Here is a 27102-nt window from a genome sequence, read left to right as displayed (position 1 = left end):
TACACCCACAGGAAAAATAAGCACTGGCAGAGATGTAGAGCCAGGGGACTTTCATACATCACTGCAGGAATTAAAATTGGTACAAATGAGTTAGAAAACCATTGGTATTACCTAGTATGTAAATTTGAACATACTTGTACCTTCAGTTCAGTTCAGTCGCTCAGTCGTGTCCGACTCTCCGCGACCCCATGTACCTTAAGACCCAACAATTCTACTTCCAAATATGTATCTTAAAAACTCTTGCACACATACCTCAGAAGAAATATTTAGAAATGTTCATAGCAACACTGTGCAAAAGCAAAAACTGGGACAGTGTCCAACGCACTGAAAGTAACCTGGGCAAATAAACTATGATAGCTTCTCTCAATGAAATACCACATAACAGAGAAACTGAATAGCTGAATCTCAGAAACAGAATGCTAAGTGAAAAAAAGCAAGCTGAACCGGAATGGTGAAGAATGATTCCACTTAGAAAAAAGGTCAGAAACAGGCAAAACAGTGTAGTATTTAGGGCTACATACATTTGTGGTAAGAGAATTATTAACACAGAAATATGGATGGCTGTTGCTTTTGGAAAACAAGGAGGGTATGATCGTAGAGGGGGCATTTATGAATTTTCTTGAATGGGAAGCTTTAGCAAGGGCAGTTTCAGGAATGGAAGGCAGAACGGTGGTCTGAAGGACCAATTGCAGCTAGTGATGCAAAAGAAAGTCAGTGCGGTCAGCTCGTTAAAGAAATGTTGCTGGAAATAGGAGCCAATTAGTTGGTTAGATGGCATCACTGACTCAATAGACTTGAACTACAGCAAACTCCAGGATATAGTAGAGAACGGGGAAGCCTGGAGTGCAGCAGTCCATGAGGTTTCAGAGTGGGACACGACTTAGCAACTGAACAACAACAATATTCTAACAAGGTAGTGAAAGCTATCATTGGTAGAGCCAAACTTTTCCTCATGAAGCAGAAGGAGAAGGTAGTGAGGTGGATGTGTGAGGTTGGCTGAGATGGAACTGGACAGAGGGGCAGAATAAACTTGCAGGCTGCCAGCCTTCTTCGCACACAGGGAGCTTGAGGATTCTCCTTTCACGAGATGCCGAAAGACCGTGTGTCCACTTGGAAACAAGCAAGCATGATCTCCAAACAGCTCACCCACTGTCTGCTTTGGCTCTCATGAGGGCCCTCTGCCAGGAATTCCCATTAATTAAGGTCTGGGAAGAACTGCAGACCAGTCAGCTCCCAGGAGCATTCGAAGGTCTTACAGACTGGCTTCTGTTCCTTTCAGCAGGATTAATGTGTGATTGCTTGACTACCCACGAACGCAACTTCAAACTCCATCTCATCTTCACTCTGTGGTGATCTCATAAAAGCCTCCTAGAGGAATGGAGCACTCTGTTTCTCTGGATGTTTATTCAACGGACTAGCTTGGAAAAGCCTTTAATCTGGAAAAGTGTAAGAAACAGTCACACTGAAAGGTAATGGGTACTTTGACCTTGGGGGATCACCTAGCCCTCACTGGTGACCTATCTGGAGAGAAATTCAGAGCTGATGGGCAAGGAAAAGAAATGTATTCTTCTAATAGCTCGTGATGGGGAATGACAGGGATGGGGACAAATCTGAAGAAGGCCAAAGGACACTCAGACGAGAGGTTTCACATCCTGCCGAGTAAAATTCTAGTTATGACTTTGGGATTGGGGAAGTTCGGAAGTAGTGGAAAAAAATCAGGCACTTACTCTTCCCTGGTGTGCGTAGGACTGTTTAGATTCATTCTGATTGATGTTCCTTGAAGGAGAGAGGGAGACATTTATCTTAGGAAAACGTAGGAGATCATCACGTTTCTTTTCCCCAGGTCTATTTCACAGGGAATAAGAAAAAAAATCCGGTTAAAATCAAGCTCAGGTAAGCCGGAAACTCCATTCTGGGGTTTCACCTCCCTCTCCATCTCCCTGTGTTCAGAGAGGAGATAACCTGTCACGCTTCTTCAAAAGGTTGAATGAGATCCTTCCTACTCATTCACACATTCATTCAACAATAATTTATTGAGCGCTAGCTGTGTTCAGGGAACTCTTCCAGACACGGAAGAAATAACTGAAAAATAGACAAAAACAGACCGAGTTAATAGTGTATGAAGCGTGATTCGAATATAGGAGGCTGGACCGTTCAATGCTTCCTATTTCATTAAAAGATGCTTCCGACAAGCTACTAACCGACAAGCTGTTTGGAATAAAGACTTCCTTTCTTCTCTTCAGCTTTCTAATGAATCTGGATCTTTCATCATTGTTGTCTAGCTGCCGTTGAGACATCTCAGATAAGTGAACCACGAATACATTGAAATACACACTTGGCCACAGGTTGAAGGATGGTTTCTCCTCCCGAATCCCCTCTCCCTCCTAACAAACCTGGCAACCTCTGCTCGGAAAACTTCACCTAATTGCATGCCCCGGCTCCTCTCCCTCTTGATAAGGAGGCCTCTCGCAGGCGCCGAAGGCGCGGCGGCCGGGCAGGGAGCTGGCTGCAGGGCGAGGCCAGCGGGAGGGCTGGGGGGCCCCCTCCTCGCCCCGGGCCGCCGCCGCGCCCGAACCGGCCGCTGCGGGGCGCTGCGGCCCCAGCCTCCGAGCGCGCGCGGGCGGGGCGGAGGGCCGAGCGGGCGGCGGGCGAGGCGGCTCGGCCACAGGTAACCTGCGGAGCGGCGAGCGCAGCCCGGCGAGCGGCGGCAGGAGGCCGCCGAGGCCCAGGGGCCGCCGGAGCCAGCGAGAGCCCGTGCCCACCGGATCCCCTCGCCTCCTACCCGGTCGCCAGCATCGGACCCTGCGGCACGGAGAGAACGGTACTGTGTGACCTCGCCGGCTCCTTTCCAGACCTCTGTTTCTCCGAGGGCCGGCGCCCCCTCCTCCCGGTGTGTGTGGGGGGCTCTGATCCGGGGAGGACGATGTCGCTGGTGGGGGCTCCCCCGATCGCTGTCTGTTGGGGAAGAGTCCCAGACCCAGCGCGACGCCGCCTTTCCTGCGGCCTCCGGGGAAGCCGTCGCCGGAGCTTGGGGGTGGGGGGTCCTCCCCGGGCACCTCCCTTGTCGCTTTCCTTCAGTTGCTTCCCTCGAATACAGAACTTGGGGGAGGGGGCAGAGAACTTTCTCGCCTTTGCACGTCCCCTTCCTCTTGCTCCAGTGAGCTGAAAGAGTTTGTAGAAAGTGGTGGTGGTGGTCGGGGTGTGTGTGGGTGCCTGAGGGGAACAGGGGTCCCCAGGTATTCCGCACGCGGAGACCCGGCAGTCTTGGGGCGTAAAAGGAGGGTCTCCCCTGGTCGCCAGCGGCCCCCGCCGCCCCCGGGCCTGCGGCCGGCTTCGGAGTGACCGGACTTGGCTGGGACGCGCCTGCAGCCTGGTCCCTTCCCTCAGCCCTTCGAGGACTGCAGAGGGGCGCAGGCGCCGGACCGTGGGGGCTCTTCTGCCCCGGGGAGCTCCGATCTGGCTGGAATTAAGCTCTGTGAAGAGTTAGCAAGTGGCATGTCCCAGAGCTCGAGGAAGCGAGCACGTTGTTTGGTCTGAATTTGAGACATCAGTTCACCGACACTTGTCTTGGAAATTTCAGTGTGGCGCTTCCGGTAGATTTGAGGTGGGGAAGGGGAAGTGGCGTCTAATACTTGTTACCAGAGAGGGTCAGTTTCCTAAAGCGGGTCAAGCATGTTTTCCCTCAAGCGTGGTGAGATGGTGTAAGTGGTGGTGGAAGAAGTTCCCTTTGGGGTTATGAGACTGAGTCTTGATGCGTCTTGTTAGCTGTGTGACTTTGGAAAATTCACTTTTTTAAGCCTCAGGTAGACTGAGTGTATTTGTACATAGCCTGGTAGTACTGTTGTAGAAATTAAATGTAAGTGAAAAGCTTGGCATAGAGCTCTTGAACGTTGGGCATCCTTTCTTTGAGCCTGTGGATGAAGATAGTCATTTCACATTTAGGTAACATCTACTAGGCCAATGTTAGTGGGAAGAACTTGGGCAATGAATACAAACACACCTGGGTCCATGGTGGTCCCACAGTGTACTGATGGTCTCAGAGGGGAGGGGGTTCCATCCTTAAAATAGCAATAGCAACCTTGGTTCTCCTGGTGTCCTACCTGCCGACCACACGTGTTTATCTTCCATCATCCTTAGCAGCTGCTTAATATATTGTAAATGAAGAATGTTTTTAAAAATTAAAGATCCTAATTAGAAGAGTTTTCTGCACTCTAGGTCATAAATGAGGAGGGGAGAGAGGAAGAAGGATGGAAAGGAATAAGAGCCCAGGAAAACAAGTGATGGCACATTGGGAGATATAAACCAAAGGTGATAACAAAATGCCAATTCGTTAAGTCCTGGTTCGGTGGTGGCACCAAAAATTAACCTTCGCTTCTCACTCACACCCATCAGCCTCTCCAGAGCCCCTCCAGATAAGTACATAATCCAAGTAAAAGCAGACAGTTTGCTTAGAGACAACTCTGCCTAGAGACAAAGCACACAGCCAGCTCCCAGGGCATGCATATGCTGAAATTCTGGGGCCGCCACTATGAACTATAGCGTGCATTCAGAAAGCAACAAGCGGAGAAGTACAAATTAAAAAATAAGAACAGAAGACACACCCAGGTACCCATCACCCAGCTGAAGAACCAGAGCATCCTTAGAACCTTGTAGCCCCGAGCACTCCTCCCCATGGCATTCCACTTCTCTTTTATCTCCCAGAGGAACCACTAGTTTGGCTTTTGTGTTTATTTCCCATTGCTTTTCACGTTTAATATCTGATATGAGAAACTCTGTGGAAGGCAAGTTTCTAAATAACCATTTTCACAGTAACCTGGAGCCTGTAGAACTTAAAAGCAGGATATGGAGAGTAAGACGCAAACCACAAAAAAGCTGAAAGTATCAAAGTGCTGGGGTGAGCAGTCTCTCTGTCACGCTTTGCCCCTGGTTTCTTTGGCAAGGCTTTGCGGGTGTGTTCTGTCTGTATGGGGGAGGCCCAGTCTCTTCAAACATAGCTTGGAGGCTATAATTTTGAAAGCTTTGCTTGAGTCTTTAAGAATTGGAAAAACAGTAATTTGCATGCATGTGTTTTAGAAGTCTTTAAAAAAATACCAATTATCCAGAGGACATTGTGTTGGGATTTGAAGGATTAAGCCAACTGAGAGTGACCTTTAAAAACGGTTTTAACCTAAATTCTTCTTTTTCTGGTTGTGATGTTTGTGTTCGGGACTTTTAAGTTATTTCTTTGGGTTGACTCACAGCTCTCCTTTGTGAATTGCACACTTTCAGTCACTTCTTGGTTAATCAGAGATTCCTAAACTTGGTTCATGGTGTCCTTTGTATCTCAGTAATTCTTTCACAGTGCCCCTAGTTTTCGGTAGCTAGTAAGTAGTTAGGTTGAAATAACGTAATAAGTATGTATATCCTAACAACATAGAAGCTGTTTGAAGAAAAATGACACTCATAAACTAAGAGAAAGAAATTTATATCATTCTTAAATAACCACAGTTTCAAATGGGATTGTGTGTCTGTGTGTGTGTGTGCACACTTGGAATCAGATTGGATCCCAGTCTCATTTCCTGTCCCACATTAATTTTTCTGCAGCGCTTGCTTTTTATCACAGCAACCACTGAAAACCCACGCTTTGCAGAGATACAATGTCAGTGGTAGGAATGTGATAGGATCTGATTTGGAAACTGTGAACTCCACCAGCCTGTAGGTTCAATGTCCAGCGTGTTGAGTGCGCTGTGTTTCCCTTGAAATTTTCAGAAATCCTGAGTTGTCCCTGTGAATTTGCTACAGCACTCCCAGTGCCGTGGTGAACAGTTGAGGAATTGTTGGTCTAAGATAAAACCAGCTCCCCAGGGGATACCAGTTAACTAAGGAAGGTGTCTGCCTGAAAAAGCCCCAGGTTAAGCTTCTGTGTGGGTTTCCCAGGTGGCTTAGTGGGTAAAGAATCTGCCTTCATGGAGATGCAGACAGACTTGGGTTTGATCCCTGGGTCAGGAAGATCCCCTAGAGGAGGGCATGGTGACCTAATCCAGTATTCTTGCCTGGAGAATGAGAAGAGCGACCTAACACACACTATAGCTTCTGTATGCAGTGGGCTGCATCTTGGTTTTCTCCTATATGACACAGAATTGGCTAGAGCCTTCCTCATAAGACTCTTTAAGAGAATTAAACTAGATAATATACATAAAACCACCTTTTAAAGACCTGGAATACAATGGAGTCTCAAGAAATAATAGCTGTTTTAATGGTTGTTATTATGTATGTGAGTGCTCAGTCGCTTTAGGGGTGTCTGACTCTTGCGACCCTATGGATTGTAGACCACGAGGCGCCTCTGTCCATGGGATTCTCCATGCAAGGATACTGGAGTGGGTTACCATGTCCTCCTCCAGGGGATCTTCCCGACCCAGGGCTCGAACCCTCGTCAGTTACGTCTCCTGCATTGGAAGGCGAGTTCTTTATCACTAGCGCCACCTGGGAAGCCTGGTTGTTACTATGCTGCTGCTGCTGCTGCTGCTAAGTCACTTCAGTCGTGTCCGACTCTGTGTGACCCCATAGACGGAAGCCCACCAGGCTCCCCCGTCCCTGGGATTCTCCAGGCAAGAACACTGGAGTGGGTTGCCATTGCCTTCTTCAATGTGTGAAAGTGAAAAGTGAAAGTGAAGTCGCTCAGTCGTGTCCGACTCTTAGCGACCCCACGGACTGCAGCCTACCAGGCTCAACCATCCATGGGATTTTCTAGGCAAGAGTACTGGAGTGGCTTGCCATTGCCTTCTCCGGGTTGTTACTATAAATAGTACCAAATCAGTGTCCAGTGATGGGTATATGTCATTGCCCATATTTAAGAATAGTGGGTGCTCAAAATCTCTGTTAGTAAACTATGAAGTAGTTTACATTATAGGATGATTTATTGTTTTTTCAAACAGAAAACTCTAGTTTACTATTGTGACGATCTTTGATTTTATTTAGACCATCTTTGGAATACTCATTTTCAGGGACCACCATGAGCCTTGGTTTGGGATGAGCAAAGATTAGTGCACTTCTAAAGGGGGTATGGCTGTCTTATGTCTTGTGAAGTCTGAACATAGGTGATAGGCTGGGAAATGTTTCAAGTAGGATTTAATTTCTGCATATACTTTTAGCACAGAGAGGCAGATAATCTTTTCAGATGATATATATATATTTTTTTCATTGTATTTATTTATTTTTGGCTGTGCTGGGTCTTCATTGCTGCTCACAGGGTTTTTCTGGGCAAGCTGGGCTACTCTCTAGCTGCGGTGCGCAGTTTCCTCACTGCAGTGGCTTTTCTTGTCCCTGAGCGTGGGCTCTAGGGCTCTTGACTTCAGTAGTTAGTTATAGCATGTGGGCTCCGTATTGCGGCTCTCGGGCTCGAGAGCACAGGTTCAATAGTTGTTGAAGCACACCGGAGCAGTTGCTCTGTGGCAGGTGGGATCTTCCTGGATTACAGATTCGAACCCATGTCTCCTGCATTGGCAGGCGGATTCTTTACCACTGAGCCACCAGGGAAGCCCAGATGATATGGATTTTATTAAATTGCAGAGCATCCCACGATAATGCCTATCAATAAGAGATACTTGTTAGTCTTCCAAGGAAAGGCTGACTTGGATAACGATGTCACAGATGGCTGTCATAGTTCCTTTTAAGAAACAGAACTTTCTTCCCTTGTCCTTTGCTTGTCCAGATCCCAAGTCTAAGCTAGGACCGAGTGATATTTTAACAACTTTGAAGAATACGCTCAAAAATACATTCATCATAGTGATGTTTCCTTAGCGTAGTTGTAGATTATTATTGTTGTGTTCTTCAGTCATTTATCATCGGGAAGCCTATACAGAAGCGTAGGTGATACTTCCAAATTGACCTTAAATTTTTTTTTTTCTGTTTGTTTTGGTTTATCATGTTGAGGGTTTTTTCCCCCTCTATAAAATTTGGGTATATTTGTGTGTATGGGAAACTGTTTGAGTCTTCTGAACTGATTATTCTGTTTTTCCTTGTCATGACTATCTATAGATTATCAGCATGATTTTTCTTTTTCATATCTTGCTTTGGTGTTAGGCGGATTATATTTAATACTGAACATCTTTTTAAAAAAATGTTCATGGCTGACTTAGCAATGTTATATTTGTTTCAGGTATACTACATAGTGATTCACGATTTTTATAGATAATACTCAGTGTCTTATGGTTTTAGGGTATAAAGTAGAAAACTGCATTGTAGATATTGAAATGTGGATTAGAATGAATTGCTTTCTTCCTTTTGTCTGCAACTCTTACTTAAAAGAAAATTGAGCCAAGGAGCAACTAAGCTCGTGTGCCACAACTAGAGAAAGCAACAGGCAGCAATGAAGACCTTCACAACCAAAAATAAATAAAATCATTAAAAAAAAAAAAAAGAAAATTGAGAGTCAGAAAATTTGAGCATCAATTTAACTGTTAGAATCTGATATTAGCCACAGAATGCTTTATGAAATGCTTTACTTTTTTAAAAAGGTTGTTATCCATTCATGGTGATGGTGATTTAGTTGCTAAGTCATGTCCAACTCTTGCAACCCCATGGACTGTAGCCCACCAGGCTCCTCTGTCCATGGGATTTTCTAAGCAAGAAAACTGGACTGGGTTGCCATTTCCTTCTCCAGGGGCTCTTCCTGACTCAGGAATCAACCTGGGTCTCCTGCACTGCAGGCAGATTCTTTACTGACTGAGCTACCAGGGAAGCTCCATCCATTACAGTTATTATAATTCTTATGTAGTTTGTTGGCTATATTTCCCATGTTATACAATACATTCTTGTAGCTTATGTTTTACCTCATAGTTTGTACCTCTGAGTCCCCTACCCCTACTCTGCCCCGCCCTTCCGCACTTGCCTATCCCCACTGGTAACCACTAGTTTGTTGTCTGTATCTGTGAGTCTGCTTCTTTTTTGTTTGTTTGTTTTAATCACTAGTTTGTTGTATTTTTTAGATTCCACATCTAAGTGATTATCATACAGTGTTTGTCTTTCTCTACCTGACTTATTTCACTTAGCATAATGCCCTCCATGTTCAGCCATGTTGCTGCAAATGGCAAAATTCCATCTTTTTATGACCAAATAATATTCCATTGTGTGTGTGTGTGTGTTGCACATCTTCTTTGTCCATTCATCTGTTGATGGACACTTAGGTTGCTTCTGTATCTTGACAGCAGTTGTAAATAAGGCTGCTATGAGCATTGGGGTACATGTGTCTTTTTGAATTAGTTTTTTGTGTCTTTCAGATAAATACCCAGGAGTAGAATTGCTGAGTCACATCGTAGTTCTACTGTTAGCTTTTTGGGAAACCTCCATACTGTTTTCCATAGTGAGTGTACCAATTTATATTCCTACCAACAGTGTACAAGGGTTCCCTTTCTTCCACATCCTTGCCAGCATTTGTTATTTGTGTTCTTTTTGATGATCGCCATTCTGACAGGCATGAGATGATATCTCATTGTGGTTTTGATTTGCATTTCCCTGATGATTAGCAATGTTGAGCATCTTTTCATGTGTCTGTTGACCATCTGGGAAATCTTAATATCTTCATATACAATTAGGAAAGGGTATGTAAGGATGAAAAGATTTAATTTAAATTTGGGAGTTTATCGATAGCTAAATGGACTTAATTTCTACATCAGTGATTTGTTGTTTTCAGTTCAGGAATGGAGATTATGGGAAATATTTCTGTCCATGAGAGTAAAAATCATTCTTTTTTAAAAAATTGAATTTAATGGAGATACCAGCAAATAGCAACCAAAAATGGAAAAGAGTCCAAAGTAAACTAGTATTAATAACTAAACAAGAATCAGCAAGGTTTTTTTTGTTGTTGTTGTTGTTGATTTTTGGTAAAGGACATATGCTTTGAGTAATGTTTCTAAAAGGAATAAATACAAAAGAATAAGGTCAATTTTCCTAACAGATATTAAGTAGATAAGAGGTGAAAACAGAACTTAGTTCTCTTTTAGTTTTCCACATCAGCTCTAGGAATCCTGCTGTCCATCATCTTGATGAGTTGGGTGGAGGGGCATGTCCGGGGTCTTGGGGAGGACGGAAGGACATCAGGAAACATGGTGTGGTCCAGGCTGCCAACTCACTGTGGAGCTCTAGACAGTTTCTGAGAGCGTCAGTTTTCTCTTCACTGAGGGGGCTAGACCAAAATATTGCTTTAAAAAATGTATGGTTCTGTGAAATTATTCATATCCACAGGGTAAAATCAACATTCTTTTTCTTCCACACTTCTGAAGGTAGATGCCGTTGAGTCAACCTGATGATCTGTGGACCAGAGAGAACTACTGAGACTGTTAACTTGACGTAACCTGCTGACTTCCTTTTATTATGAGCTTCGGTCGCTTACTGTGTTAAGTCCTTTCAGACTGTTCATGCCTGTATTCACACTCGGGAATATAAATCCAAAATACCATTCTATTTCAAAACCTGATTCCAAGGTCAGAAAATTTATACCTTTATTTCTGTAAATTAGAGTTTTCAGTTTTTAAAAATGTCAGCATTTTATTCTAACTCTGGGCAAGTCCCACAGAAATCTGATATACAAGGAAATTGCCTCCAGGTGACAAGTCTGGCAAGTGTTGGGTTTTTTCCCCCCTTTGCATCTTTACAGGACTTTTAGACTTATTAAAATGAACATATATTCAGTTTATGATCATAAAAATAAATATATCAGGTATTAATAAAAAACTATAAAATCACACAAGAAAATTCAGCATTAATCATATGTATTACCAAAAAAAAACCACTTTGTTCCCATAGTGGAACTATTTAGATAGTCTAGTAACTAAAATATTTGCTTAATAGGAGGTAAAAATGTAATAACTTGAGATGGGCCTATTTTATCATGGTTAAATGGTAGTGATTTGAATTTATTATTGAGGATAAAAATAAACCAAATCATGAACAATTTGACTTGGAAAATTTCAGTTCAGATTTTTCACAAAGCTAAATTTTTTCTCTTTCTTTGTCAGGATAACCTGTCTCATGCCAGTCTTTAAAGTTACTTTTTAGCTAGAAAATACCAAGTGAACAGTAAGTCCTAGCATGAAATTCTGGATTTGACCCAGTTTAGGTAGAATGCTGAAATGCATTGTGTACTATTTTGTATTATGCCATATATAGTCTAAAATATTCAAGTACCACAGAGCAGACTTCTTGAATACACATATATGGATGCATTTGAGTATCCTAGTTATGCCCTATATTTACAGGTTTGGTTAACCTTTGATTAAGAGGCATGCACTTCAGAGCTGATCTTACTGGGTAAGATGCCTGGTTCTGGCACCTATTGGTTGTAAAATTTTTGACAGTTTACTTAACTGTCCAGCTGCCTCAGTTTCCTGACCTGTAAAGTGGAGGTTTGATAGTTTTGTACTCTGACTATGGTGATAGTTACATGAATCTGTGAATGTGATAAAATTCATAGAACTGCACACACACATACATACCCTGAGCTCATGGGAAAAGTGAAATTCAAGTAAGTTCTATAGTTAATAGTATTATACCAATGCCCATTTCCTTGTTTTGATAACTGTACTCTGGTTATGTAAGACAGTTGGAGAAGGAAATGGCAACCCGCTCTAGTATTCTTGCCTGGAAAATCCCATGGACGGACTGTGGCAGGTTTACAGTCCACAGAGTCGCGAAGAATCAGACACGACTGAGCGACTTCACTACGTAAGACGTTACTGTTGGGAGATAGGGTACATGGGCACTCTCTGTACTATTTTTTATTGTGATGTACATGACATAAAACTCACCATTTCAATAGTATTTTAAATATGCAGTTCAGTGGCATCAGTTTCATTCTCTTTGTTGTGTAACCATCACCACTGTCAGTCTCCAGAGACTTTCATCATCCTGAACTGAAAATGGGTACCCACTTAACAATAACTCCCCAATCTCATCTCCCCCAGACACCTGGTAACCACTGTTCTACTTTCTTTCTCTGTCAATTTGACTACTCTAGATGCATTATATAAGTAGAATCATGCAGTGCTTTTTCTTTTGTGTGTGGCTTATTTTACTTAGCATCATGTCTTTGAGGTTCATGTACTATTTTATTTTGCAGCTTATGTGAGAAAGTACTATTGTTTCAAAATAAAGTTTTTCTTCTATTTTCTTTTTTTTGGCTGTGCCATGCAGCATGCGGGATCTTAGTTCCCTGACCAGGGACTGAACCGGTGCCTGTTGCTGTGGAAACACAGAGTCCTAACCTTGGACCACCAGAGAATTCTCTCAAAATAAAGTTTAAAAAAGAAAAAAAGAAAACAAATATTCTATTGATGGTGCCCCACTGCTGTACTGCACCAAGGCATAGAGGTTAGGGACAGTGCAGGATGGCCAGGAAAGCCAGGGAGTGACATTACTCTCTTTCCTTCCTCCTCCTTATCCCCAGTCATAGGAGAAGAGATGAAGGAATAGCTGTGTTCTCTCTTGCATAGGGAAGAGTCTGCATTATTTATTAGTAGATTGCTGTATCAACCTGAGGAGAAGCTTTTAAATCTCCCACTATAATAGGGATTCCTGGGCTTCCCTGATGGCTTAGCAGTAAAATATCTACTTGCCAATACAGCAGACCCAGGTTCAATCTCTGGGTTGGGAAGATTCCCTGGAGAAGGAAATGGCAACTCATTCCAGTATTCTTGCCTGGAGAATTCCATGGACAGAGGGGTCTGGCGGTTAAGAGTCCATAGGGTCGCAAAGAGTTGAACATGACTTAAAGACTAAACAACAACAACAAACTAGGGATTCTTAACCTGAGGTTCAGGACTGATGGACTGCAAAGGCTCTTAACAGCTTCCAGAATTTAGGTGTGAGTAGTTAATGCTCATTTGTATATATGAAAGGGGAAATATCCCATAACTTTCGTTATATTCTCAAATGATTCCCTAATCCCAAACAGTAAACACTACAAGAAAATATAATTTAAATATAATTTATAGAGCTCTTCTCACCCCATAACAAGCTTTTTCACTTGGGTGTCTTAGCCCCTTTCAGTTTTCTGGTGTATCTTTCCCCTTACCGGGCTCCAGAGGCTTTCTTTCTGTTCAAACCTGGGAGAAGCATAAACAGTTCTTTTCCCTCAGAGCTCCAGTGATTCTCTCCTGTGTCCTACAAACTCCAGCATCCTCAAGTAGCCCCAGAGTAAACCATCTTCAGGTTTCCAGTGGGCAGAGGTGGGACTGAGTGGGACTCAGACTCTCTGGAGAAATTGTTGTTGTTCAGTTGCTAAGTCACGTCCTACACTTTGCAACCTCATGAATTGCAGCACACCAGAGGAGCCTGTTGGGCTGCCATCTGTGGGGTCGCACAGAATCGGACAGGACTGAAGTGACTTAGCAGCAGCAGTGGGCTTTGCTGTCCTTCACCGTCTCCCAGAATTTGTTCAAACTCATGTCCATTGAGTCAGTGATGCTGGAAAAATAGGAAGAAAATAATATTTGAGGTACACAGCTATGGAAAACTCAGGAAGTGGTTCTGAATGACTGAGGTTCAGTAGATTCTGCCCCAGGGCGTGCAAATTTAATTTTCAGATTGTTTTCTGGTTTACAGTGTGTTCAGTTCAGTTCAGTTCAGTCGCTCAGTCGTGTCCGACTCTCCACGACCCCATGAATCACAGCACGCCAGGCCTCCCTATCCATCACCAACTCCCGGAGTACACTCAAACTCATGTCCACAGAGTCGGTGATGCCATCCAGCCATCTCATTCTCTGTCGTCCCCTTCTCCTCCCGCCCCCAACCTTTCCCAGCATCAGAGTCTTTTCCAGTGAGTCAACTCGTCGCATGAGGTGGCCCAAGTATTGCAGTTTCAGCTTTAGCATCAATCCTTCCAATGAACACCCAGGATTGATCTCCTCTAGAATGGACTGGTTGGATCTCCTTGCAGTATAAGGGACTCTTCAAGAGTCTTCTCCAACACCACAGTTCAAAAGCATCAATTCTTCGGTGATCAGCTTTCTTCACAATCCAACTCTCACATCCATACATGACCACAGGAAAAACCATTGCCTTGACTAGATGGACCTTGGTTGGCAAAGTAATGTCTCTGCTTTTTAATATACTATCAAGGTTGGTCATAACTTTCCTTCCAAGGAGCAAGCGTCTTTTAATTTCATGGCTGCAGTCAGCATCTGCAGTGATTTTGGAGCCCAAAAAAATAAAGTCTGACACTGTTTCCACTGTTTTTCCATCTATTTGCCATGAAGTGATGGGACCAGATGCCATGATCTTTGTTTTCTGAATGTTACAAATATATTATAAATGTGTCATACAATACATTCTACCTTGTGGCGTATCCAGTGGTTAGGTGAGCTATTGCAATGATGTATTGTTATAAAAGATGTTAGGTATCAGAATTTATTTAATAAATAGAACTCCCGAGTCCTTCAGACTGGTTTTTAACTCATATAAATGGATTGCACAAATGGGAAAAACTGTAACTTGCAAGTTTTTCTTATACATTGATTCTTTAATCTTGGCATTCATCTTAGAAATCCTTCAATAAATCGTGACTTGACTCATTTATTCAACTCAAGTATATTCTGTTAGAGTAGGCTAACTGCTGTAACAGATGTTTCCAAATCTCAGTGGCTTAAGCCAGTACAAGTTTACTTCCATCTCACTAGAAGTCCAAATAGTGGTTAGGCAGCTCTCCTGGTTAGCTCTTCTTCAACTGATTTGCAGATAAAGGGTCCTCCCATCTTGTTATACCGACATGAACAAGGTGATTTCCAGTGTCCCTACAGGGGTGAAGAGAGGGTGGGAAAGGCATACCAGAATAACTCCCTCCACCAGCAAGTAAAAACATTACTTCTACTCACATTCCATTGGCCAGAACCAGCTCAAATCCCCACCTCAATTTATGGAGGCTGGGAAATCTATGTGCCTGGGTAGACAGCTGCTTCTGAGCAATAGTGATTTACTTTAAAAGGGGAACACTCATGTACACCCGGGGTGGATTCATGTCAATGTATGGTAAAACCAACCAATAGAATATTGTAAAATAATTAGCCTCCAATTAAAAAAATAAAAAAATTAAAGGGGAACAGAGCTCTTTGATGGATAAGTAGCCATCTTTTATATTAATATGCTAGTCTTTTAACTGGTCAGTTCAGTGTAACTGCTTCATATGATTTATTTATCACTTTCCAAACAGCTATATATAAAGTGTTATGTCTTTGTAGTGTAAGGTGTGGGTGAGACCTTCCTACAGGAAACAATTTTGTCGTAATTCTTGAGTAAATAGAAATAGGATTAAACCATCTAGTTTCATACATTTATTAGGGAATGAAGTGTATTTTATTTTATTTATTCAGAGTCATCCAACTCCCTAGAGAATTGCACATTTGAGAAAGATGGAACAGAGGAAGATTAGCCAAGAACAAGAATATGCATGTCTCATTGGGTTCATGAATGTTCTTGTAATAATTTACTTCCAGCTGCTGGCAATAGGCAAGCATGAAAATTTTCCTCTTCAGTCTTCACCATGTGAAATATTACGCCGTCATAAATTAAGTGCAACATTTACTTATTTGCTCTTGTTCTTGTTCAGTCACTAAGTCATGTCTGACTCTTTGGAACCCCGTGGACTGCACACCAGGCTTCTCTGTCCTCCACTATACCCTGGAGTTTGCTCAAATTCTTCTCCATTGAGTTGGTTGAGTTCCTCTCATCCTCGGCCACCCTCTTCTTTTGCCTTCAGTCTTTCCCAGCATCAGGCTCTTTTCCAGTGAGTCAGCTCTTCGCAATAGGTAGCCAAAGGATTGGAACTTCAGCTTCAGCATCAGTCCTTCCAATGAATATTCAGGGTTGATTTTCTTTAGGATTAATTGGTTTGATCTCCTTACAGTCCAAGAGACTCTCCAGAGTCTTCTCCAGCACCACAATTCGAAAGTCATCAATTCTTCAGCACTCAGCTTTCTTTATGGCCCAACTCTCACATCCATCCGTCCATGACTAGTAGTAAGTAGAGAACCATAGTTTTGATTATACAGACCTTTGTCAGCAAAGTGATGTCTTTGCTTTTTAATATGCTAAGTTTGTCATAGCTTTCCTTCCAAGGAGCAAGTGTCTTTTAATTTCATGACTGTAGTTACTGTTCAAAGTGATTTTGGAGCCCAAGAAAATAAAATCTTTCCCTGCTTCCACGTTTCCCCCTTCTATTTGTCATGAAGTGATGGAACCAGATGCCATGATCTTAGTTTTTTGAATATTGAGTTTTAAGCAGCTTTTTCACTCTCCTCTTTCACCCTCATCGAGAGTCTTTTTAGTTCCTCTTTGCTTTCTGCCATGAGAGTGGTATCATCTGCATATCTGAGGTTGTTGATGTTTCTCCCGGCTATCTTGATTCCAGCTTGTGATTCATCCAGCCTGGCATTTGGCATGATGTAAATAAGCAGCGTGACAATATAATGGAAACTAAAGTTGTAAGATTTGGCCGTATTTATTTACTTGAAACTATTTTGTGCCTAGGAGGATGCCATTTGACTATATCCAGCATCTGACAGCTAGAAATGGAGAATATTGAGGGATTAGGGAAAGGTTGGGGGCGGGAGGAGAAGGGGATGACGGAGAATGAGATGGCTGGATGGCATCACCGACTCTGTGGACATGAGTTTGAGTGAACTCCGGGAGTTGGTGATGGACAGGGAGGCCTGGCGTGCTGTGATTCATGGGGTCGCGGAGAGTCGGACACGACTGAGCGACTGAACTGGAACTGGAACTGGAATAAAATATCATGTGAAAGATCCCAGTACCTAGTTGGAGTCATAGAGAAAGTGGTCCACAACTTAGTAGTTACATCAATTATACGGGCATATGGGCATATCTTGTTTCATTGCTCTTTGTTTTATTGTGCTTCACAGATACTGCATTTTTTTACAAATTGAAGGTATGTGGCAACCCTGTATTGAGCAAGTCCATCAGCTCCATTTTTCCAATGGCATTTGCTCACTTTGTGTCTCTGTGTCACGTGTTGGTAATTCTTACAATATTTCAAACTTTTTCATTATTATGATGATGTGTGGTCAGTGGTCTTTGGTGTTACTATTGCAAAAAGATCATGACTCATTGAAGACTCAGATGATGATAAGCATTTTTTGGCAATAAAATATTTTAAACTTTTTAAATAAATAAAATACTTAAAATTAACGTATGTATATTTTTGAGCCATAATGCTATAGCACACTAAATAGACTACAGAGTAGTATAAATATAACTTTTATGTATCCTAAGAAGCCAAAAGACTGCTGTGACTTGCTTTATTGCAGTATTCAGTTTATTGAGTGGTCTGGAACCAAATCCACAATGTCTTTGAGGTCTGCCTGTAGTAATGTTTCATTTATCCACTCGTAGTTGTGATTGGGCTGTTTTCCCTAAAGAAGAAGTGCCAATAATTAATATTTACTGCCTTTTAGGTCCTAATTTTTTTGCATTTTTTTTCTTTTTTAAATTATGAAAGTATGGGACTTCTCTGGTGGTCCAGAGACTCAGACTCCACTCTCCCAATGCAGGGGGCTGGGGTTCGATGCCTGGTCAGGGAACTAGATCCCACATGACAAAACTAAGACCCAGTGCAGTCAAATACATACATAAAACTAAAAAAATTAAATTATGGAAGTATGATAACACATTTACAGGATACTTGGAAAATACAGAACAAAGTAACATATAGTTCCACTATATATTACAATTATTTTTTAAGTAGATAAATAAAGATTTTTAGTTGGAGTTTCAATATCAAACTCTCAAAAATTAGTAGGATGAATAGACAGAAAAGTAGAAGGATATAGTAGACCTAGAAGTACCACAAACCAATTCAACATAATTAAGATTTATATAATTTTTACACAACAGTAGGATACAAATTCTATTCAAGTTCCCATAGACTATAAACCAGGAGACACTGGACCATATCCAGGGCATAAACAAGGTGCAAAAATTTCATGGTCTAAAGGTATTGAAATTTATACAGAGTCTGTTCTCTTAGCACTGTGAAATTATGTTAGAAATCAATCAAGAGATATTTGAAAATAACCTGCATATTTTCAAATATAATGTGACATTTACCTAGACAGATTTTTGACTTAGCCATTGAAATCCTCAATAAAGTTAAAAGACTGAAAAAACAGGATGATTGCAGAGAAGAAAGCATTTAAATGAGGAATTAATATCAACCTTATTTTTAAAAAGATAATTATATTTTATGGTGCCGTGTTGGAATTAAAGATGCGCTAGACCAGAGAAGGAAATGGCAACCCACTCCAGTGTTCTTGCCTGGAGAATCCCAGGGAAGGGGGAGCCTGGTGGGCTTCTGTCTATGGGGTCACACAGAGTCGGTCACGACTGAAGTGACTTAGCAGCAGCAGCAGCAGACCAAAGGTCAGCAAACTATAGCCATGGGCCAAGTCTAGCCCACTCCCTGTTTCACAAAATTTTTTAGAACATAACCATACCCCTTGAATTCCATCCTGTCTGTGGCTGCTTTCACACTATACTGGCAGAGTTGAGTAATTATTGTAGAGACTGCATGACCCACAAAATGTAATGTATTTATTTACTATCCCTTTACAGAAAGTTTGCTAACGCTTTCACTAGACTTAAATTAGTATAATTTGGGGGACTTCCCTGGTGGTCCAGTGGCTAAGACCTTGAACTCCCAATGCAGGGGGACCTGGTTTCATCCCTGGTTGGGGAACTAGATACCACGTGCTGCAATTAAGAGTTCCTATGTCACCACTAAAGATAGCTAGAAGATCCTGCATGCCACAACTAAGACCCAAGCAGCCAAATAAATGAGTAAGTAAAAATAAAATATTTTAAAAATCAGTGTAACTTGGTTTGAGGTGACTCTGCTTCTATGGGCTTTCCTGGTGGCTCAGGCTGTGAAGAATCTGCCTGCAATGCAGGAGACCTGGGTTCGATCCCTGGGTTGGGAAGATACCCTGGAGAAGGGAATCCTAGTTAGGATTTACTTAATCTCTGGCCCACAGTTTACCATTGTAGTGGGGATAATAAAACCTACCTATCGAGAATCTGAAGTAGATTTTAAGTGATCTCACGTAAGTTACTCAATTGATCTTCTAGTTAACAATCTGCTAGTCTGTCTTCCAGTCTTTAGATCAATCTGTTTCCAGCTCACCGTGCATAAGAATCATCTGGGAACTCTATTACAGTTCAACGATGCCCACCCTGATTCCTCAGGGTCCTGATTCAGCAGATCCAGGGAGATGCATGCGTAATAAGCACCCCAGATTTTGATGGAGGACCTTAAGTAACTCAGACCCTTGTGGCAACTTGTCTTTGGGTCCCTAAAAATAGTTTCTCTGGTAGCTCCAAATATGCTTCTTGACTCACCCCAGAACTGAAGCCTTGCCTGCTAGATAGGAGAGCTTGGAACTGAGAGGGGAATGCCCAGCGGCATTAGTCATCAGCATTCTGAACACGTGCAGAGAGACCCGGCCGTGGGCTTATCATAGAAATCAAATCATTCACTGCCTGACCGCACCTATACAGCCATCTGCTGCCTTGCTTCCAAATAGAAATAATGATCGGGATGTTGGCACTGGGTCTTCAGAAAAAGTGACTGGTTTACATTGGAGCTCCATATGCCTCTTGATGCTAAAAGGGAACAAATTAAAGCTAAAATTAGCATTGAATCCCTGGGTTAGCTGTCTCTTTTTAAAATTGAAATAAAAGTTAGTAGCAGAAGTTACCATGAAAGGAAGAATCCAAGTGCAGATGTTTTATAGGTGCTTTAGGAACTGATGCTTATTTAATTATTTATAATTTCCTTAATCTCCAGAATGTATTGTCCTAGGTTACCTGATACTTAATGAATGGCTTGCTCACTGAAGTCTTTGTTTTCCTCCATTTGCTGTTCGAAAACTTAGTACAGTAAAGAGCTGTAAAGCCAGTCATGAATAGTAGCAAAATCCCCTGGCACCTGTTGGGTTTTTATACCATATGGAAAAAAGTGAGGACCCCCCCCCTCAAAAAAACCTCCAAAAACAAAAACCAGAAAAATAAAAACTTGAGGAATCGAAGAACTTAGCACTATCAATATTTAATATGAGTGGAGCTGTGTTGCTGTTCAAAAGCAGTTTTAAAACTGAGGGTCATGTGCCTTGAAACATTTTCCATCTTTGCTACCCTGCTGAAACAAATCCTGGATGGTTGATTGGATGTAAGCCAGGGTATTTTGTACTTTGAAATGTAAGAAAAGTAAACACTTTATCATCCAATGAGGGACTTGCAGCTAATTAGATACCTTCCTGTTGGGAGATGTCTTGGGAAACTTACCTCAAAAGCATATGCTAATAAGGATTTAAAGAATCCTATGTAAGATTATCAAAGGATTTCTTTCAATAATGAGTTCCCTTAGACTTGGGATATTTACTATATGATCAGAATTACTAATCATTCAAAATATACCCTCTTTAAGGGAGCCCAGAATTGCCCAGAACGTAGGAATACCATAAAGGAATAAGATTCTCAAAAGGTTGCTAAGTAAATAACCACCTTCTATTTTTATTAAAATGACAATGTTAGATCATTCCTTTTCTTCCCTGCAAAATATGCAACAGGTTTAATTTATCTCTCCATAGCAGAATTTCTTTCCTTCCTATTACTAAACTCTTGAGAAAAGGCCATTTTGAAAAAAAATAAGGCTTCCGTCTTTAAAAATTGATTATTCTGATATACCAAAAGCTAACTGTCTTGATGCTTAGTGCATTTCTGTCTTTTTAAATCCAGAATTCACAAATTTAAATTCTTCCCTTGGTATTTAATGACTCATAAACACTAACACTGTGGTTATGACTGACTGGTTGTGTTAAAAGTGACCATGCTTTTGTGCATCTAGAAATAGAACATGATATACTCTACCAGATTTTGCCCCAGGATGTCTGTGCACTTTCTTATTACGCCTCTCTCTCCTGCTGCCTTTGGAATTCCCTTAACGTCAGAGACATTAACTTTGAGGGTAAGCAGGTAAATCTTAAGAGACTTGGAGTATTTGCTCTGAATTTACTAACCAGCTAAACTGGATGGAGGTTGATATCTCAGTTATATAAGGCATACATTTTGTTATTCAAAATGAAAGTTGTGCTTCAGTTCAGTTCAGTTCAGTTCAGTCGCTCAGTTGTGTCTGACTCTTTGCGACCCCAGGCCTCCCTGTCCATCACCAACTCCCGGAGTTCACTCAAACTCATGTCCATCGAGTCGGTGATGCCATCCAGCCATCTCATTCTCTGTCGTCCCCTTCTCCTCCCGCCCCCAATCCCTCCCAGCATCAGAGTCTTTTCCAGTGAGTCAACTCGTCGCATGAGGTGGCCAAAGTATTGCAGTTTCAGCTTTAGCATCAGTCCTTCCAATGAACACCCAGGATTGTTCTCCTTTAGAATGGACTGGTTGGATCTCCTTGCAGTGCAAGGGACTCTCAAGAGTCTTCTCCAGCACCACAGTTCAAAAGCATCAATTCTTTGGCGATCAGCTTTCTTCATAGTCCAATTCTCACATTGTGCTTACAGTGGAGAGAAAACATATTCCCCAAATCAGTAAGCCGATAAAAGCCATGATGGATTTTGCATGAAAAAAGAAATGTCAGAGCTTGTTAGGGTATTTAAATGAGGGGAAAAATTCTATGTTATAGTAATCAATCTAAAAGGAAAAATGAAAAAGAATGAATGCTTGTACGGGTATAACTGAATGACTGTGCTCTACACCTTAACTAACACATCATTGTTAATCAACTATACGCCAATATAAAATAAAAATTTTTTGTTTAATTAAAAAATAATGAAAGGAATGACCAAGTATTGATTATAACCTAACCAGATACCATGGGGCTTCCCTGGTGGCTTATTGGTAAAGAATTTGCCTGCCAATGCAGGAGACACAGGTTCAATCCCTGGGTCGAGAAGATCCCCTCGAGAAGGAAATGGTAACCCACTCCAGTATTCTTGCCTGAGAAATCCTATGGACACAGGAGCCTGGAGGGCTATGGTCCATGGGGTTGAAAAAGAGTCGGAAACGACTTAGTGACTAAACAACAACCAGACACCATAAATCCACAGCAGCACTGTCTCAGCCCCACAGAATAAATGGCATTCATTAAGTTTGAGTGTATTGTTGCCCTAGGATTAGGGAGGCCAAACTGTTTTACTGTTCTCTGCAAAGCCTAATCTCTACCTAAACAATAATTCAGGAAGAAAAATGTTAAGGTCAGTGACTTTCTGCTTTCCTACGTATTTGTCTTTTTCTTTCTGATTAGCATTAGGAAATGTATCTTAAAGCCCCAGGCCTCCACATTCAAACCTGGCTGAATGAACTCTCCTGGGAATGGACAGTACAGATGGCCTTCAGGAGAAGTCCGCTTCACGGGAGACTGGCAGGCTTTAAAGAGAAGAGTGAGACCTGGCTGCCAGGATGCTTAGGTTCCAGTTTCACATCTGACCAAAGCATTTGTGCCTTCTGCCAAGTCACCTTCTTACTTCTGTGGCTTTTCTTTTCTTTTAGAAAGGTGACCAATGGCCCAGTGCTTCAGATGGGTCCTCATTCACTAGTCCCATGCCCTTATGGGTTTGAGTCACAAAAACATTTTTCACCTTAACAGATTATACCTTTATAACGGCCACTCTCGTCAGGAAATCAGACTTTGCCAGTCACCCCAGAAGCCCCTCCTTGGGCTGCATCTCAATCATAACTCCCTCTCTCCCTCCAAATTAACTACAGGCCACCCTTGCCTGAGCTGTGGTGCTATAAAGAAAATAGAGCAAGCTGAAACCCGGATCCCAAGTGTTATTTCCCCAGTTGTGTCTGACTCTTTGCAGCCCTATGGACTACAGCTCTCCACGCTCCTCTGTCCATGGGATTCTCCAGGCAAGAATACTGGAGTGGGTTACCATTTCCTTCTCCAGGGGATCTTCCTAAACCAGGGATCAAAGCTGGGTTTTCCTGCATTGCAGGCAGATTCTTTACCATCTGAGCTGCCAAGGAAACCCTGATAGGCTATCTTAATAAGCAGTGGGGAAAATTTCGATTTTAGTAGGACCTTTAAATGTTTGGCCAAAACATTAAAAACTATTTTACTGTCTGTTACAATTGTATAGGGAAATTTAAAAATGCCAAAGTTTTGTACACTGTAATTTAAAACATTAGCAACATTGAATATTAGACTTGTATTTTCTTTGTAAAATCTTATCAAGAGTAGTTTGGTTTGCCTTTTCCCATCCTATAACTTATGATACAGAACAGGCAACTTTTCAGAATTTATTTTATTGATATATAGTTTATTTACAATGTTGTGTTAATTTCTTCTACAGCAAAGGAACTCAGTTATACATGCAAACATATACAGACTCCTCTGTCCATGGAATTCTCTAGGCAAGAATACTGGAGTGGATAGCCATTCCCTTCTCCAGGGGATCTTTCCAACCCAGGGATCAAACCCAGGTCTCCTGCATTGCAGGCACATTCTTTACTGTTCTGACTCTGGTCTCTCAGTAACACTGCAGACAGATTTAGCTGGGGCTATGGTCATCTGAGAATTTGGGGCAAGGAGGATCTACTTTAAGATGCTCGCTCACTTGGCTGGCATGTTGGGGATGGCATGTTGGTGGGAGCCCTCAGTTCTTGCTATGTGGCTGCTTGAATGTCCTCACAGCATGGCAGCTGATGTCCCCCTGAGTGAGTAATCCAAGCGATCTAGACAGAAGCTGCAGTGGATTGTCACCTTCACCATGTTCTATGGGTCACATGGATCCAGTCTTGGTTCACTGTTGAAGAGGATTCCACGAGCGCATGAATATAGGAGGTATGGATCTTGAGGACTGGCTGCCATAAATTGGATGGATAATGAATGTCATCCTTTTGGGAAACCTGTTTGCAAATTTATACCTTTCAAATGCTTGCATATCTTACAAGGCATGTCATCAAAGTTAAACATACTAAATGTCTACTTTATGCTTAATGAGTTAATATTTTTAAGAGTTTTCAAGATAACATTTTATTGTTTTTATGTTTGTCTAAAACCATTATCTAAATACATCTATTAGTAGATTTTTCTTCAACTTGATCATTCCTTTGAGATACTTTACTTTGTCTTTAAAAAAATTTTTTTTTTTAACTTTTTAATCTTTAGGCCACCGTGTGTGACCTGTGGGATCTTAGATCCCTGACCAGGGGGAACCCTGGCCCCTTTATTGGCAGCATGGAGTCTTAACCACCGGACCACTTGGAAAGTCCCCTGAGATACTTATCTTAATTGATGGATCCTAAACTCTAAAATGAGAAGGCAATGGCACCCCATTCCAGTACTCTTGCCTGGAGAATCCTAGGGACGGGGGAGCCTGGTAGGCTGCCGTCTATGGGGTCGCACAGTCGGTCACGGCTGAATTGACTTAGCAGCAGCAGCAAACTCTAAAATGTGGGAGTTTCAGATATCACATAAGTCTTTATGTGAAGTAGGAGATTTTACTAGAAATGATAGAACAGCATGTGCTAAGAAGCAGGAAGACTCTATAAAGAGGAGGAAGCAAGTTGAACAGGGGTGAAGGTGAGTAGTGTGGAGAGTGTATCAGTTTATAGGAGAGAATAATATTGGTGTGAGGTGGAATGACTTATGAAAGGTTATAAATTTGTGCTACAGTTTTTATTATGTGCTGTTTGTAGAACGATAGTTACCTAAGTGATTTTGTGGTATGAAGTATGAGATTCATGGCTTTATTAAATCAACTTATGTCCAGACGTAAAGCTAATGATAATGCTTTAAAATTTACAAATAGCTGAGGAAAGAAGAGAAGTGAAAGGCAAAGGAGAAAGTGAACGATGTGCCCAACTGGATGCAGAGTTCCAGAGAAGAGCAAGGAGAGGTAAGAAAGCCTTCTTAAGTGAGCAATGCAAAGAAATAGAGGAAAACAACAGAATGGGGAAGACTAGAGGTCTCTTCAGGAAATTTAGAAGATACCAAGGGAACATTTTATGCAAGGATGGGCACAATAAAGGACAGAAACAGTAAGGACCTAATAGAAGCAGAAGAAATTAAGACGAGGTGTCAAGAATACATAGGAGAATGATACAGAAAAGGTCTTAATGATCCGGATAACCATGATGGTGTGGTCACTTACCTACAGACAGACATCCTGGAGTATGAAGTCAAGTGGGCTTTAGGAAGCATCACTACAAACGAAGCAAGTGGAAGTGATGGAATTCCAGCTGAGCTATTTAAAATCTTAAAAGACAATACTGTTGAAGTGCTGTACTCAATATGTCAGCAAATTTAGAAAACTCAGCATTGGTCACAGGACTGGAAAAGATCAGTTTTCATTCCAATCCCAAAGAAAAAAAGGGCAGTGCCAAAGAATGTTTAAACTACCATGTATTTGCACTAATTTTGCATGCTAGTAAGGTTATGCTCAAAATCCTTCAAGCTAGGCTTCAGCAGTACATGAACCAAGAACCAACATTTGTTGGATCATAGAGAAACTAAGGGAATTCCAGAAAACATCTACTTCATTGGCTACTCGAAAGTCTTTGACTGTGTGGATCACAACAAACTGTGCGAAATTCTTAAAGAGACAGGAGAACCAGACCATCTTACCTGTCTCCTGAGAAGCCTGTATGCAGGTCAAGAAGCAATAGTTATAACTTTACATTCTTTTTTATTGTTGAGTAATATTCCATTGTATAAATACCACATAGGATTAAAAATTTTTTAATAACCCATATTCACTTGTAATTTAGTATTTGTTAAATAAAGATGTTTTGGGTTCATTCATAAAGGAAAATTAGGAACATTGTTAAAATATGATATTAGTCTAAGTACCTTAAGGTGTTATAGTTTGACTCTCTTACAGGACTTCACACAGCTGCAGAAATGAGAGCAGTATCCAATATAGACTCTTGTGAGTACAATATTAGAAATGATGTTATTGAATCTTTATACCCCTGGAAGTTTGTCTGATAAATTGAGTAGTTGTAACACTGAGTTTCATACAATTAATATCACAAAAATAAAACTAAGAACTAATATATGTGTATTCCACCTCACTCTGCAGGCTCATTAGAAGTGATTCGTTGCTAGTTTCAAATATACAGTGAAAGAAGTTTGCAGTGTCTGTGTTCATTTGGGATCAGGCTGTTTTGCAGAGTCAAGGTTATGGAAATTTATCTGTGGCAGAGATGGGTGAATAATGAACAGTTCTTTCTAGACACGTAATACAAGCTCCCTGTTGGCTTGTGTCTGTCTGCCTTAGTAACAAAGATGTCTCTGTGCTATGAGATAAAGACCTGGAGTGAACTGACTGCCTGGTAAGGGCTAAAAGCACTTGTAGGACATGGAACCACAGAGACTCATTATGATGACTAAATTGCTTATGAAATACCAGTACTCTGAAGTCCTGATTGGAGTGGGCTTCACACGTCTGTGTTCTGTCTTTCCTATTTCATATGCAGCGTTTTGATTTAGACATAGAGTGAGGTCTTTGAATCAAACAAAAAATGGTAGTCTTTGTGCAATTCCTACAACAGACTTCTGTTTGATCTTTTGTTATTTGAACCTTTTAATTATTTGCAGAGATATTTTAAAACACAGAAAAGTACACAGGCACTCAGTGTATTGACCACCAAGATGAGTTTTTAGTTTTCAGTATCTTGCTTCACAAAATACAAGCATAACGTCTTTCAACTTGTACGAAACAGGACTAGAAAAGTGAAGAACATAGATCCCTTCCAAGACTAGCTTTTATTTATAGCTGTAGCTTCTAACTTTATTTTAGTGCTTTATAAACTCAACAAATCCCACTACTTAACATTAGCAATAAATTGCACCTTGTTTACTTCTAACCTTTACTTGAAGCTTTTAGTATAATTGATTGGACACCTGCTTTTGCACATCTTCAAATGGTTATAAGTTATATATCAAATCCATTCCAGAGGGGTGTGGAAGAAGAGAAAAAGAAATGGATCTTATTGTCTTTTTAAAATGATCCTTTCTTCTCTATCTGGGCATCCCTGGTGGCTCAGCTGGTAAAGAATCTGCCTGCAATGCAGGAAATGTACGTTTGATCCCTAGGTTGG

The 27102-nt window shown here is 41.5% G+C and overlaps 1 protein-coding gene across 4 annotated transcripts in view; it reads left to right on the top strand.

Moving 5' to 3' along the window:
• Positions 1-2640: 2640 nt before the first annotated feature.
• Positions 2641-27102, top strand: part of ANKRD6 (ankyrin repeat domain 6) — a 183114-nt gene continuing 158652 nt past the window's right edge. For all 4 annotated transcript variants that reach the window (XM_055433191.2, XM_055433192.2, XM_055433194.2 and 1 more), the window contains exon 1: positions 2641-2821. The gene's annotated coding sequence lies outside the window, so the exon portion shown is untranslated. The remainder of the gene's footprint in view (positions 2822-27102) is intronic.

This window comes from Moschus berezovskii, chromosome 10 (assembly GCF_049115385.1).
Source record: "Moschus berezovskii isolate FMDL1 chromosome 10, NW_MosBer_1.0, whole genome shotgun sequence".
NCBI classification, from domain to species: domain Eukaryota; kingdom Metazoa; phylum Chordata; class Mammalia; order Artiodactyla; family Moschidae; genus Moschus; species Moschus berezovskii.
This window is presented reverse-complemented; position numbering and strand designations above follow the sequence as displayed.